This window comes from Lissotriton helveticus, chromosome 6 (genome assembly GCF_964261635.1).
Source record: "Lissotriton helveticus chromosome 6, aLisHel1.1, whole genome shotgun sequence".
Lineage (NCBI taxonomy): Eukaryota > Metazoa > Chordata > Amphibia > Caudata > Salamandridae > Lissotriton > Lissotriton helveticus.
The window spans coordinates 1,635,525,085-1,635,541,163 of NC_136067.1; the positions used below are offsets into that span (position 1 = coordinate 1,635,525,085).

The 16,079-nt window shown below is 47.7% G+C and overlaps 1 protein-coding gene across 2 annotated transcripts in view; it reads right to left on the bottom strand.

Annotated features, from left to right (window-relative positions):
• Positions 1–16,079, bottom strand: part of LOC144761845 (uncharacterized) — a 330,433-nt gene that overhangs the window by 276,644 nt on the left and 37,710 nt on the right. Inside the window, exon 2 of one of the 2 annotated variants that reach the window (XM_078647074.1) lies at positions 14,872–14,995. The exons of the other annotated variant lie outside the window; for it this stretch is intronic. The gene's annotated coding sequence lies outside the window, so the exon portion shown is untranslated. The remainder of the gene's footprint in view (positions 1–14,871; positions 14,996–16,079) is intronic. 2 annotated transcript variants of the gene reach the window in all.

Genomic DNA, 16,079 nt, shown 5'->3' on the forward strand with positions numbered 1-16,079 from the left:
GTAGATGCAGTGTTTAACATTTTGTTTCAAACATCTGTCTCAGCACTTTCCATTTGAGAGCAGTATGACCAACCGATCTCTGCAACAAGCGCTTAGCTCGATCCTATAGATTATATTATAGATACCAGAAGCCCCTTCAAGGTGTAAATACACTTTAAACTGTTATTTTTAACCCCACTACATGAGTTTAAATTGTGTGCATACAAATCAATGATCAAGTCTACAACACCATCCAATAACTAACAAATATTAATCTGTTTACGATGAGTATTTCCGATTTACATGCCCTACGTAGCTGTAAAACATATTACCTTAAAAAATCATTCACGCCACAGACATACATAAAATATTTGTCTTTACCCCATTCGTTATTGTCATATTGAATACATTTTTTGCGAGATTTACACATGTAATAACAATTGGCTATACGTACAGTGTACGCACAAGCAGCACTGGGCAGGCTCTGTGGTACCCGGAGTGTGTCAGAGATAGGAACACCATAAAAGAAGATTTATCACTCGGGGCCCGACAGCACCAGCCCCGCTCCTTATCTCTTCATACAGCTTGAGGAGTGACTGAGGTGGATTATCAGATGGCTCAAAGTGGAAACACAGCGTTAGCAGACACGTCGAGGCCAGTCTGGAATCTGAGCGAAATGGATGCTGCATATCGACGCATTTCCCGCCAAATAAATAAAATACACCACCGGAGCAATAGTTCAGTGAAGGAGTGTTCTTCACCAATGGCAGAAAGAAAGATGCATTTCACCAAAGGCCAGTACCAAATTTAAGACATAGACGGGCTTATTTACAAGCCCCTTGCGCCGCCGGTGTGTCACTTTTACCCCATATTATAAGTGACGGTCCGGCGGCACAAGGGCCTTGAAAATAAGCAACTCCAGACACCCGACAATAAGTGAATCCCACCTATTTTAGAGCCCTTTAAAGCTAAGCATATAACTTATTTAGTGAATATTTCTGCAGAAACTCATCGTGTGCACCTCTCTTTACGGCATTTCGAAAGTGAATTAATAAACCGATAAATGTTGTATGTAGTAAGTGTAGGCTTACAGTTAGAAACACAAATAAAGCCTGTCCGATCCATCTCTAAGCCCCTCATTACAGAAATTTCTCGAGTGTAAATAAATAGTTGTGTTTATTTTATGGTAAATGGATTACCACACATTTAACACGATTTTGTTAAGTAATGTGGTATTACCATATTTATTTATTTATTTATGCATTTTTATATAGCGCGGACTTTACCCGAAGGCGTCAGAGCGCTTCACATTAGGAACAGAAATGAAACATAATGAGAAACATTACAAAAGAACAGATTGCAAAAACATACGTTACTTACATAAGGTAATTGTGACAATTGTGAGCAAACAAAATACATGAGGTAGTAAAAATTGTGAGCAACCAAAAATACATGAGGTAGTAAAGGTAATAGTGACAATTGTGAGCAAACAAAATATTTGAGGTAGTAAAAATTGTGAGCAACCAAAAATACATGAGGTAGTCAAAAGTGCACAAGAGGAAAAAGTGACAAGTGTGCAGTTATAAGAGAAAACAGAGTATAATTTGAGGTATAGTACTGCAATAAGTGCTAGACACTCAGGCACAAGAACAAGCGTTACGTAGGCAAGGTGGCACTTGTGCAAGTATCAAAGGTAAAAACATGTGAGAGGTAGCAACCGTGTGTTACAAGGGCAGAGTGGTGTGTGCATGTTACAAAAGGGCACCGAACACCAGTACATGGAAAATACTGCAAAAAGGCAGACACTCCAACCACAGGAATACACTGGGAAGGCACTTCCATGGTCATGGAAAGTAGAAATTATCAGTAGTGGGAAGTCTTCCTCACAAATAGCAAGAGGACGTGAATTACTTTTGGAGGTGTCTCTGGACATATTACAAGTGTGCTAATGCTACAACATACAATGTATTAAAAAGCTGCTTCTGTTGGCACCAGTAAAATGTCAATGCCCGGACTGGGTCCCTTGCTCACTTTGCCACTGGATTCAAGCTAGCCTGGCTGATGAGGGCTGTTCGCCTGAAACCGGTCCCAGGATGCTTGTTTCCGATCCATAGAAGACATGGTTTGGCAGTTCCGGCTGGACTGTTCCCATGAGGCACAGGGTCAAGACTGATTTGCATATAGCTGTGTCTGATCTAGGGTGAGGAAGTGAGCTAAAGAACGATGATGGATTCAACCCAGATCTTTGACTGGGGGTGAGTGCCTGAAAAGTTTCAGCGCTCCATCCATCATCTCCTTGTGGTTTCTTTGTTCGCCCTAAGTTGACAGGGTGTGCCCAGACGTAGGTCCCTTGCTCACTTTGCCACAGGATTCAAGCTAGCTTGGCTGATGAAGGGTGTTACCCAGAAACCAGTCCCAGGATGCTTGCTTCCGGTCCAAGGAAGACATGGCTTGGCAGTTCGGGGATGATGGATTCAACCCAAATCTGGGACTGGGGGTGAGTGTCTGAAAAGTTTCAGTGCTCCGTCCATCATCTCTCTGTGTTTGATAATGCTACAACATACATTGTATGAACAAGCTGCTCCGGTTAGCACCAGTAAAATTTTGGTGCTGACTTTGCAGCACAGATAAGGAAAAATGCACAGCAGCACTGTTCGTGAGCGTTATTCTACATTTAAAGGGCATCATCGCGGTAAGGAATGCACAGGAGCACTGTTTGTGAGCGTTATTCTACATTTAAAGGGCATCATCGCGGTAAGGTCATTATTATCGGGTATAGTAACACAATTACTGGTACATCACAATTTTCCCACCCTTCTCTAAATGACAGAAGAAGCGAGGCGTGCTGAGAGTTGTGATGATAGGTGAGCGGGAGCACTCTTGGTGCACTTCTTTATAATATGTTTATTTTTTATTTTTTGTAATGAACAGACACATGCCAGGGTCCCATCTTTTACTCACAGCAAGCAATGAGACATAATCATCTTAAATAGTTAACACGATTGCAAGAAAAAGGTAAAGCGGTGAAAAGTAAAATTCAGTTATCAAAATAGAAAATGAATACAGCAGAACTGAAATACAAATCAAGTCAGCAATGACAAAACCCTTGAGTCTGGCTCCAATATGGTAAGTCATGCAAACAAAGTCAAGACCCACGGTATCAAGAAGGGTGTGGTAGAGCAGAAGCCTGGATCACTGAGCTGCAGTGGGACTGTGGTAAGGAGGGTTGGCAACTGCTTAAGCCCAGTCCACCATGCACCATGGCAACAAGGAAGGCAGGATAGAGCAGCAGCAGGAATCTTGCAAGATGTCAGGGTAGACATTTGGGGTGCAGACCGCCCGATGTGTAAACACAAGAAAGTTGTTAGGTGGCCGTCTTAAGGCAAGGCTCACACTCGAGTCCTGATACAAAAAAAGCTTCCTGAGTCATGAACCACAATAACAAACAACATTGCTTTCTGTAAAAGTACGTATGAAATGAAAACTTGAATGTATGACGACTAAATATATGAATATACTTTTATAATGGAAAACTTATATACAAATACTTCATAGGAAGTGTTACGATACACTCAATGGCCAAGAGCCTCACAATGAGAGAGAAAAACTTGTCTAATCCATGATGTGAAGGACAGTGTCTCAAATCAATAACTGTCGATAGTGCAAAGAAGCCAGTGACTGACAGAATCAGACTCAAACCAGGCTCTCTCTGCAATGGAAACAATATGTCATGCAGAGAGTTGTACCGTCAATCCAGACCTAAAAAGAAGACCAAACAAGCAAAGTTTTATTTAAGTCGATTCACCTCTCCTTCTGCAGAGAAAGAGGTGTCTTTCCACCCAGAAAGTGGCACGGCATGCTCTCTATAAATTCCCAAGCAAGTGCTCCAAATACCCCAGCAGGCGTTCTACAAATGCCCCCGTGTCATCTGCAAATGCCCCTGAATGCACTCCACAAAAACCCAGGTGTGCACTCTACAGAACTCCAGCACGTGCTCCACAAATGTCCAAGGGTACAGTTTAAATATGCTCCCAGCTCCCACATGTCCTCTGCAAATGTCTCCACATGAAGCCTACAAATCCACAAACGGTGGGGAATTGCATGGTGTCCACAAATGCCTCATTGTGCACACTACAAGTGCTCCTGCGTATACTCTACAGATAACCTAGGGTGCACTCTACAAATTCCTCATAACATACTCTGGAAATGGCCCAAGGTAGAACTCTTCTCCTCTGGGCATTTTTATGGGCCCCATAATCAATGTGGGTTAAATTATATTAGACAGGCTACTCCAAGGATCGAAGATATTGCAAGCCTCGAAAAACCCTACAAATTTTACTAGACCCCCAGGTCTAGCAAGTTAGATAATCTACTCGACCTAATTATAATGCTCTTGACCCATACACTGGTTGCACATGATGTAATCCTGGGCAAGTATATTAATTCACTGAGACGGCAATTTCTTCATTATCACATATGAGAGCACCTTCAAATACACGAGTTCAGCACATCTGCTGTACAGAAAACTATTTTATTTGATTTAATAAACTAAATATTAGCTCCATATAGAATACAAATCTAGCCACATAGCATGCACATGACCGCTGACTTGCCTCTTAGTTCATTAACTGCATTGTCATCAGGGCGAGGGCAGGAATTGTTCTCAAATCATGTTTAAAAGTGTTCACTTGGGGGGCGTGGCCAAGATGGCGGTGTGAGCGGAGGTGCCTCTCAGAGCTCCCGCCGCCGGCCGCTAGCATAGCACCTCATACAGCACCTAATACCCCGAATTTGCGCTCAGCTGGGGAGCGCTTGCCGCCCTGACGTGCCCGGTGCAGGAGGAGGCCCTTGCGGACAGTTGCGGGCTCCAGGAGTCACGGGAGCCGGCCCGGCCCGTGAGCGGCCTAGTAACGCACGGTGACGAGGAGGCGGGACAGAGGCAAGCAGCGGAGCGCACCCGACCTAGGCGCGCCTCGGCTGGGGCGCAGCTACGCGAGTGTCGGTGTGCTGGAGGTGGGTCCGGCCCGCGCGGATTGGCGCGAGGCCTCCGGCGTCTTGTCGACCGGAGTCTACTGCGGACCTGCTGCCACCAGTCCCGGGAGAAGTGGCGGCTGCTCGGGCCGACAAGAGAAGGAATCAGAGGAGCCTGTGCGGGGGGCCCGCGGACGAGAGGCCAGCGGCCTAGCGCCTGGACCTTGGTCCCAGGGGGGCTCATACAGATGTGAGGAGCAGAATACGGGCGTGGGTGTTGCCCATAGAGCGCTGCACGGCTGCACTGCTTAAGGAGCCGGTGAGACGCTACTGCACGGCGCTGCTCCGCCCCGCGGGAAGGAAGTAACGCAGGCCGGACGGTGAGATCGCCTGGAGGCGGCGACAGGCCTGTCGAGGGCATTGAGGACCGGTCGTCTGGGTCGGGGCGGCCAGAGTGCGGTGATCTGGCGGCCGCCATATTTGATCGTGAGTTGGCTACCTGGCGGAGAGAGGGGTCGGCCCCGTCGCGGCACCATGGTGGTGCGGGCTTGCTCTCCGACATAGCGGATACGCCTTACAGGCCTACGGCGGTGCACCCACAGAGATCGGGAGACTTGCTTCGGGACTGGCGGCCAGAGTGGCACCCGAGTGTCGGTGGTAAGTGGCCAGATAGCGAAGAAGGGGCCCTACAGAGTGAGAGAAGGTAGGGCCGGCACCCCCCTGACATTCGTCTGGGGGCTGGAGAAACACCGGTGGGTTCCGCAGAGGAGCTCATTGAGCGGTCGGTGTCTGCTTTGCTCACGGGGGAAGAATTGGGCTTTCGCACGTGTTTGAGGACCAGTACCGCCTCGTCGTGTTGTGCCTGCCGCTGCCTGGTTGCGGGCCCCGCGGGACATGTCCACAGCGAGAGTGCGGAAAGACAGGACCATAAAAGACCTGTTTACCTCTACCACGGCAGGGAAGCGAGCGGAACCCAATACGTCGGGGCAGAAGGTAGGAACCGGCAAGATGGCGGCCAGCACTCCCATCGCTGTAACATCGAGTACCGAAGAGCCCATCACTAAAACTTTTCTGGAGTCCCTCTTCAGTGGCCTGCGGGAAGACATCCGGGCCCTGAAGTCAGAACTACAGGAGGAGATTAGAGAGGTCCACCGCGACACGGATGCTATAGGAGAAAGAGTAGCAGACTTGGAAACTAAGAGCGATGGGCGTGATATTGAAATAGAGGCTCTGCAACAAGAGATCATCCGTATTCACGATCAGCAGGTGGACCTTCAGTCCCACGTTGAAGACTTGGAAAACCGCTCCCGGCGGCATACATCAGGATCCGGGGGGTGAGGCAGACACCCGACACAGAGGACCTTTTCCACTTTACGCAGGGCCTATTCAACCACGTCCTGGGTAGGCCAGAAGATTCGGCCTTACGCATTGATAGGGCTCACCGGACGGGTCCGCCCAGGGCCGCCTCGGCGCTGCCGGCTGATATCTTGGTCTGCATACAGGACTTCCGCACCAAGGAGGAGATCCTAAACAAGGCTCGACAGATGGGAACCATTTCCTTTGGTGGCCACTCTCCGTCCTTGTACCAGGACCTGGCGGCCATCACACTTGAAAAGCGTAGGTCCTTCAAGCCGGTTACCGCTGAACTGCGACGACGCAACATCTCGTACAGTTGGGGCCATCCCTTCCGGCTGGTGTTTAAGTGGGACAAAAAGGTGTGCCAATTGAGGTCCCTCCGGGAAGCGTGCCACCTCCTGGGCATCGAGGAACCGAAGGAGGAGGAGGGCCCACCCTCCAAGGGGGAATCCGGGGCGGGTGCCGCCGGCAGGTGGCGGCAGCAACGGAGGAAGCGCAGGCCGAGACGGCCCCCTGCAGGGGAGATCAAAGAGGGTCAGCGATCGGCAGTGGAGACGGCGGCGATGGAACTGGCGGCAACCGACAACGGTCCTGAGAGGGGAATTTATCTCTGTCTCGACAGCGGAGAACGCGGAACGTCAGGCCAAGGGAGACGAGCTCACCCAGAGGACCAGGGAATTAGAGCAGATTCACAAGAGGACAGGGGCCCCGAGAATATGGCGGCAATTGAAAGCTGCCCGCCAGCAGCTTGCGGCCTTAGACCTAGATAGGGCAGAATACGCAGCCTTACGACTGCGACATGCGTATTACACAGGGGGGGACAGATGCGGGCGCCTCCTGGCGCACAAGTTACGCGCGGTCACTCAGAAGCGGGAAGTTCAGGAATTGAGAGGGAGGGATGGTTTACCTGTCACTGGGGATCGGGCAATAGCGGGGGCCTTCAATGCCTTCTATGCTGAATTATACGCAGCTGCCCCACCTGACCCAGAGGCATAGGCGGATTTCTTGGCGTCGATCCCACTACCGGTCCTGACACAAGATCAGATTGACTGTCTAGAGAAAGACATTCGTCCGGAGGAGGTAATTTCGGCCATTTCCCGCCTCAAACTGGGCAAAGCTCCTGGCCCGGATGGATTCCCAGCGAGCTTTTTTAAAACCTTCTGTGCCCAGGTGGCCCCACTGCTTGCTAAACTCTTTACCTCCTTTGCGGAGGAAGGTGCGGTCCCGAGGGACTTGCTGGAGGCCTCTATCGCGGTCATACCAAAACCGGGTAAAGACCACGCGGATTGTGGAGCGTATAGGCCTATCTCTCTCCTAAACGTGGATCTTAAGCTCTAGACAGGATTCTCGCCTCCCGACTGGGACCCTGCATGGGAGGGCTGGTTGATCCAGATCAGTCTGGATTCATTCCGGGGCGACAGACCTCTGATAACACCAAGATGGGCCCTCCACCTCCTGGAGAAGGCTGCCCGCACGAAGGGTGAATACATGATGCTGGCTATCGATGCCGAAATAGGGTGCATTGGCCCTATCTGGAGAAAGTGTTAGTGAAGGCCGGCATGGGACCCAGATTCCGAGCTAGAGTAATGAACTGCTATAAATTCCCTTCTGCTGCGGTCCGGGTCAATGGCGATACGTCTCCGCGGTTTACGATCGAACGAGGCACCAGACAAGGATGCCCGTTATCCCCCCTATTGTTTGCCCTCTATATGGAGCCCCTGGCGCAGCTTATTCGTCTGGATCCGAAAGTGCAGGGGATCAAGTTTGGGGGCGACGTCCACACCATAAGCCTGTATGCTGATGATGTCCTGATGTCTCTTGCCGACCCCCGGAACTCTCTCCCTGCCTGCCTTGAGGATCTCGCTCAGTTCGGCCGAGTCTCGGGCTTTAAAGTTAATATGACTAAGTCTGTGGCCCTCGATTTGTCACTGGAGCCAGCCACGCGCTCCGGCTTACAAGACACATTCCCCTTGCAATGGGCCTCAGAGGCGGTCCCATATCTCGGGATACAGCTCGCCCCTTCCCTACAGACCACTGTGGATATTAATTACTCCCAATTGAGACAGAAAATCAGACACGAGTTTGGACAGTGGAAATACTACCCGCTGTCATGGCTGGGCAGGGTGGCAGCCGTCAAGATGACGATCCTCCCTCAAATACTTTATCTCTTTCGCACTATACCCCTTACTCCGCCCAAAGGCTGGATTAAATTGATGCAGACGGAGCTCTCTCGGTTCATATGGAATGGAAGGAAGCCCCGCCTGAAGCTGCGGATAGCGATGCTAGCACCGGAACACGGAGGAGTTGGGATTCCAGACCTAGCTACGTACTTCCAGGCAACGCAGCTACGCTTCCTGGCAGAATGAGTCCGATGGGAATCTGGGAAACACTGGTTGTTTCAAGACCAAGCGGTCGCAGGGAGGACCCTACAAGAAATTCCCTTTATGCGCCGAGAACACAGGCCTCCTAACCTCTATGCGTCCTTTATCACATGGGTTCCGCTGGAGATCTGGGACCGGGTGGGAGTTCCCCAAGGTCTTACCACCCTACCGTCACCCCTCACCCCCATCATTGAGAACCCGGATTTTCAACCGGGGTTGGACGGGAAGGCTTTTGAACGCTGGAAACCAGCTGGCTGCTGCGCGCTCCACCATATCTATGGCCCAGAGGGAGTAATCCCCTTCCTACAATTCCGTCAGGAGTTCAGCCTGCCAGAATCCGAACGGCTCCGATATTTCCAGGTCAGGCACTGGGCCCTGAACACCACAGTGAGAGCTGTAGCAGATAGGCACTTGACGGCTTTTGAATGTTGGCTGATCACTCGCACAACGGACAAGCAGTTAATCTCGGACCTCTATAAAATGCTCATGCACAAACACAGGTACACCTACAGCGCGAGCAGGGTGCGTTGGGAACGGGAACTGGGGAGATGCCTTACACATAAGGAGTGGGAGGGAGTATACTATAGAGCGCAACACTCAGCATACCATATGGGGCTCACAGACACTCTCACGAAAGTAGTGACCTACTGGTACTACACCCCGGAGCACCTGTATGAGATGGACAGTGGCAAAGACCCCCTATGCTGGCGGGGTTGCGGTCAAGTTGGCACATTAGTACACATACTCTGGGAGTGCACATTCCTACAAGTCTACTGGCGTCGGATCTTAAACGATGTTGACGCTCATTTTGACACAGACATCCCGCGCTTTCCCTCCTATGTCCTTTTGGGGCTGCCTAGCGCACTGACCTACCCGCTAAGATCACGGAGGGGTCGCTTGATTGCCATAGCACTGGGATCGGCGATACAGAACATTGTGGCGCATTGGAGATCGACGCAGATTCCTACGCACCAGGGTTGGCTTCACCGCCTTTGGATGGTCCTGGGCATGGAACGGCTCTCTTTGTCCAGAGCAGGGGAAGGGGCCGCTATGCTGACAGAGACTGAAACCGAGAGGACTAAGGCTGGGCCTGCCCGATAGGTCCAAAGAGGCTAATGGGGGATGGGGGAGACCATGGACCACGAAGGGAGGGAGCTGGGAGGGGCACGGGGAGTTGGGCGTAAGGGTTGGGGGGGTTTGTTTGGTTGGGATTGGGTCAGGATGGGATTGTTGGAGGGGGGTGGGGTTTCTTCTTACTAAGTACGTCAGATGACGGAGGTGTGTCGCACCTTTAGCGGACTGAGGAACGCGTCGGCGATGGGAGAGGGCTGGTCTGCAGGTTGGTTAGTACCGAGTCACATGGCACTGTTACGGGACCTGGGCCTACTCACCGGGTGGAGCTGGTGGCAAATGAGGGTCGCTTCTCAGCCTTACTGTGTTTCTGACGCGGCCGGCCCATGCTGGGTTGTAGGCGGCTTGCTGTGTATAACCATGATCCCGCATGTTATGACCTCTGGCTGGTACCCTCCCACCACATTGCTTTGCCTGTCTACCGTCGGGCTGAACTGCGGCCTCTTTCAGCCTCATTGTACTCCTTTCTTGTTGAAATGCTCAATAAAAATATTTTATACTAAAAGTGATCACTTTTAATAAATACATAAGTAAATCATAAAGTAGAAGCACACTGTCATTTGCTATCTGCAGATTTTACATTGAAATGTCCACATAATTTGTCACTGACGTGGTTTTGAAACTTTATAGTGAAACATGTTTTGAAATAAAGTTTCTGCAAATATTTGTCATTTGCACATCACCAAGTAAAGTGTTCTTATTTACTGTGCTGCTATTTAAATCTTTGTTTGCACCACACTTCTGAATTACAAAAAAAGTTATTTCATAATTCCTGTTATATTTTTTATTCATTTACAAGCTGTTTAAGTGCTGTGTTAGAAAAAAATGACATTTTACAACCTCTTGTTTCACAATTCTTGTCAGCTCACTTGACAAAAACCATTAACCATAATAAGAGAAAGAAAAGTAAAAAACTTTTTTCAGGAACAAATAAGCAACAATTAATAAAAACACAAACTGACATTTGACCTCTGTCCTTGAGCAGTCAGCAAATGTGTCAAGGTGAAAACAAGATTTAAAGGCTTTTTAATTGCTCATTCACTTTCTGAATATACAGAACACCTGTTTCTTCCAGCTTAAAATTACTTGCTAGCAAGGTCCAGTAAGTGCTAAAAATAGCTGGACCTGATCAGATCTCACTCACAATCGCAAGTACCCTGGGCCAGTGGATTTTTCGAGACCTGTATTGGTATTGAAAACTGCGTCTATTCCCAGACTTTTTATGTGCACCCTAGCGTTGCGACAGTTACACACCTGCTACACTGTTTGAGCAGTCTCAGCCACACACCCATAACACTTAGGGCCTTATTATGAGTTTGGCGGTGCGGAAGCTGGACGTCCCCGAACCCGCACTGCCAAACCGGTGTAGCCACCGGCCACCACATGAGGAGTTTTCTCCTGTATGGTTAGTGGTTCTTTGGCATTCCCAGGGCAGTGCCTATGGAATAGGCACCGCAATTGGAACGTGGAAGGCAGTATCTGCAGGGCATGTACTGCTGCAGTCCATTCCGTGCAGGTACTGGTTTGCATATACACAGGGCGGCACCTGTTGTGCCCGCTGTGTGCACCCACATGGCATGAGGCAACCTTTGTTTCCTGTCTACCACTTCCATGCAAAGTGTGGCAGTGAGGAGACTCATAACATGCTGGGCGAGGCTGCAGCGGCCCTGCCAAGCATATTGCGGCCCCAAGACTGCTGTGCCACCTCCAGGGCACTTTCATCCCTGGCGGTTGCAGCGGTACCGGCGCAGCCTGGCCACCCTGGTCCTAATAGGGCGGTTGGAAGACTGCCACAGCCGAGCCCCCGCGTAATAAGCCCATAAACACTTCCCACATAGGCCACACTGCATTCTCACACTTTCTATCAATTCATCCATACACCAGCAACTGATGCTGAAACGTTTTATCTCATTCGTTTTCAATTCAATTTCATGTATAGATGCAGCAAGGAATCCCGATCAGAGGACCATCCAGCTTTTAATGCTCAATATCAGAACAGGACCCATGTAAGTCCATCACATTCACACACTCTCCCATACACAGCACCTCTGCCGAGATGGATGCAACCGTCCGCAAATGAACTTCAGTGCCTCCTCAGGGGACTGAAGCTCTACACAAAGGCTCCTCCTGCTCTATACAATATATTATATGAATGTTCCAGCATATGACTGTCCCAGCGTGCACGCTACAAATGTCACAGCACCCACTCCATCCATGCCTCAGAAAGTAGTCTAAAAAACAGCCCACAGTAGAAGACGTTAAAACAGCCCACAGTGGAAAAAGTCAAGCACTGCTTTTCCTGAACAAATCTAGGCTTCTTTAATTAATAAAGTAAGGTAAGTGTAATAAAGTATTGCTGGGATGATGGATGCAGTTCTAACTGGACTCCTCCCCCCCCCCCCACAGTCCCAATCCAATATCAACATAGAAAAGCACTCATGAGAAACTAAAATATCAAAACCATGACTTCAATTAAACATGGTGACTAATATCATCATTGAATTCATAGGCTTCTAGCCAGGTTAATAGAAAATCAATCCATATTATATAGTTCAGATGTGCAAGGCAGTAAATGGAAGAGGTTTAGACTAGTAGGTTGACAACAAATGGGTGAACATTATTGAGGTGAGGACAGGCCTGGGCAGCATCTTTTCGGGAAGCAGTCCTGCCACAGCTTTCTAGGCTCACCAGTGATGTTACTTAGTGGGCTGCCAAGGGACACCACAGTGAGCCACAATGTGACTCTCAGTGTTACACCAATGCACGTGGGGCCTTATTTTTTACTTGGAAGCTTTCTCGGTTTCTCTAACAGTTCTCTAACTCCACCACTGTGGGTCCCTGGGTATCCTTCTATTGGCTGCAGAACAATCTGAAAGGGTGACAAGTGCTGGGAACTGTTACTGTCACCACCGCTGCACACCAGGAGGGGAATGCAGCAGTTCTGGGAGCACACTGAGAAGTGAGTGACACAGTAAGACTTATGCAAGCGCATTAACCTCACATGCTTTCCTAGAAGGTACCAATGTGCCTCAGCCTTTTGGGGAATCAAGGCTAAAGACCCAAGAAGTAAGAGGATGGGAGGAAAATCTGTGAGGTATGTGAAAACAGCACGTACGCTTACTGAGTAGCACCTCGACATAGGTGAATAATATCCATGCACCCAGATACGTCTCAGCAGCATACAGGCATACCTCAGCAGCACCCTGGCTTATTTAAGCATTGTTCAGACAGATCTGAGCAGCAGGCAAGCATGTCTGAGTACCTGGGCCTATTGTAAGACATCCAAATTGCGCAGCATCCAGTCATAATGAACAGAATGCAGAAATATTATGTTATAATTCTTGCATACATAAGCAGTCAGTGCTTATGAAAGAAAGAAAAGTTGGGGCATATTATCAAGAAACGGCGTTAAAATTATCGCCGCTTCGAGCAACAATGGGCTTGATAATATGCCCTTGTGAATTCCCATAGAAGCCCATCTTCTGGCGTGAACATTGGCTTTTATTGGAATTCTCAAGGGTATTTTATCAAGTCCATTATCGCCGCTTTAGCGGCAGTTTCCTGCCGCTAAAGCGGCGATAATTTTAATGCTATTCTTGATAATATGCCCCGTAAAACGTCTCCATGCCTACTTGAAGTCTATAACATGTTTAATAAAGCAAAAACGTAAACATAAGCAATCACTGAGATAGTGCTTCACTTCCCTGAGCTAATAAGCAGAGAATGCTGCCACCTCCCGCAATCCTTCACTTTTATGCATTTCTGTCTCGTAAACAGCAATGGAACAGATACACATGACAGAAACTGAAGTTCAAGGTAGTGGGAGTCTCTGCAGTTGGCAGGCTCTCTCAAGAGAAGGCTCTAGGGAACCTTGAAAACATACTGATATGATACATTCCTCAGATGCTGAGCTAGTCGTTTAGAAATCCGTGCTTACAAGAGCCAATATGAAAAGGAGGGTAAATATGTCAGAAGCACGAGTACAATGCAGGTCTAAGCATAACAAGGCCATACAAAACGGCAGTGGATAAACAACATGGGGCTTCAATTAAAAATAGTATAACTCAACATAAATGATTGAAAAAGGCAAAACAAGTTTGCAGTTTCTTGAGCAGCTGAGCCTGAAATACAAGAATGCAGAGTTTATCCTGGCATATGACAGTGCTGTAGCATCCAGAGTGGCACCCTGTCATATCTGGGAGCACCATATTATGAAGCATTCTGATATAACGTCAGTGCTTGTGCCACACCCAGGTACATTCCTGGTACTGTATTTTTAAAAACAAGAGCCCTTGATGCAACACGGTCTGGCACAGTAACAGTGGTGGGCGTTATATCACTTGGGACAATATTTAGAACTGTTCCCATTTCCTGGCCCTGGATCAAGAATGGTCATTCTGGGTCTCAATGTGTCCCAGAGTTACAGTATCTACAGTGCAATGCACTCATATGTGCGGTGTATCCTCCTAACTTCAGTGAATTAATCTTGAACGCTAACTTGACTGTCACAGCCCTTCCATAGCCCCTTCTCTATGGACCACCCAGGTGAAGGTCCTTGTGAAGTGTAGGTTGGGCTCTCCATGGATGGTGCCTTGAGATCCCAGGCAACAAGGTGGTCACAGGGTGGTGCCTAAGAAAACCGTCATTTTCTTTGAATGTGTATGAGATGGGCCCTGTTTGGCAGGGATGGCATCCTCAGTGAGGGAATGTACAGCACAGCATTTCCTTCAGAACGTCTATACATTCGCTTAGTTGTACTCTTGTTAACCTAAATACAATCTGTTGCTTTTTTTCCTTTCTAAAATCTCATTCAACAGATCTTGCAAGGTTACGCACACTGATGTCCCAGAACCTTGTCCTGCAAAAACGTCAAAAAAATTTGGTACCAGCATATATATCAGCTTTAAGAGGTCTGCACGTCATCACCATGGACGCTGTGCTTCCTTACACAAACTCAGCTTGACAAAGGCATTCAGTTATCCAAGAGCAGCCATTACAATCCACTTTCTGGAGTACAGTGACACACACACATAGTGACTTTATGATGGATTACCTTGCTCTAAGCGCAAGACGCAACGTCCGCCATTTTGTGTATTCTTAGGGAAGATTTCATATCATCCCTGCATGAAATGAGGTCTGCAGTGGGGTTTAGTTTCAGTTCAGAAAACGAGGTTGTTCTAAAAGAAGAAATTAAGACAAACGCTTATGTAGCTGAGGAAAGAGCTTCCAAATACAAAATTGCTGCATCTGAACTGACTGAAAGACTAAGGGGATCATAATTAGGGCTCCCGGTTTTATGGTATTTTTTGGTTGTTGCTATTTCTGTCTGTATTTATCCATATTTATTTTTTGCTTGTTTTATCAGTATTTACCATATTTTATTTGGGTTTTGTGGAAAAATTAAGCTGTAATTAGTATATTTCTACATTTATTTAACCGGTAAATATACACTCATGCTTGAATGTCTGCCAGGTTTCAGTGCTGTGAACAACCGCAGAAGATAAGTCAGTGCACATAGATGAAAATATGCAAATTTCAGTATCAACCTTGTGCATATCTACTGCTGTTAAAGCTTCTTTACTAAAATTACTTTTTTTTTAACTCCCTCACTTATCAATCCACACTTCTATTGGCCTGGCAGTCATGGTAGACCGTATTTAGAATTTCTCAAAAAGCAACTCAATTTCCGTTTTTATCCACATTTAAATATAAATACAGACAAGAAAATGAATGTTTTCTGTATGTATTTATCTGTAAAAATCAGTAAAAAGGGAAAACAGGGGGACTTAATCATAATAAAATAATTTGTAATACAATTAAAGAGTGTGTTTCCCCTTCACAAGGGAAAACACGTTTTTCATACATTTTATACAAAAAACCTACCTGTTATCCCTTTATTTTTCGACATTTTTAGTGTGCAGGCCTTTGTTTAGAATCAATCAGGTAATGGCATCTTTCTTTGGATGTGAAAGAAGAAATTTGACTATTGCAATACCATGTAGAGTGATCATCAGAAGAAAATTACAGACTGCAAAATCATACTGCTGGACATTGTGTCTCGGGACACGAGACCATGTGACAACAGCATTCCAAGCACACTCGATTACTGGTGAAGTCAAGAATTAAATATAAAATATAATGCACCTTTCACAAGACCTATTGGGGCAAAGGCCTGGCTTGTATTCTTACAAAATTAACCTCTCACTATATCCTTACCAAATATCTTTGATCAGCCACCTCCAACCTGATTCAACAAAGAGG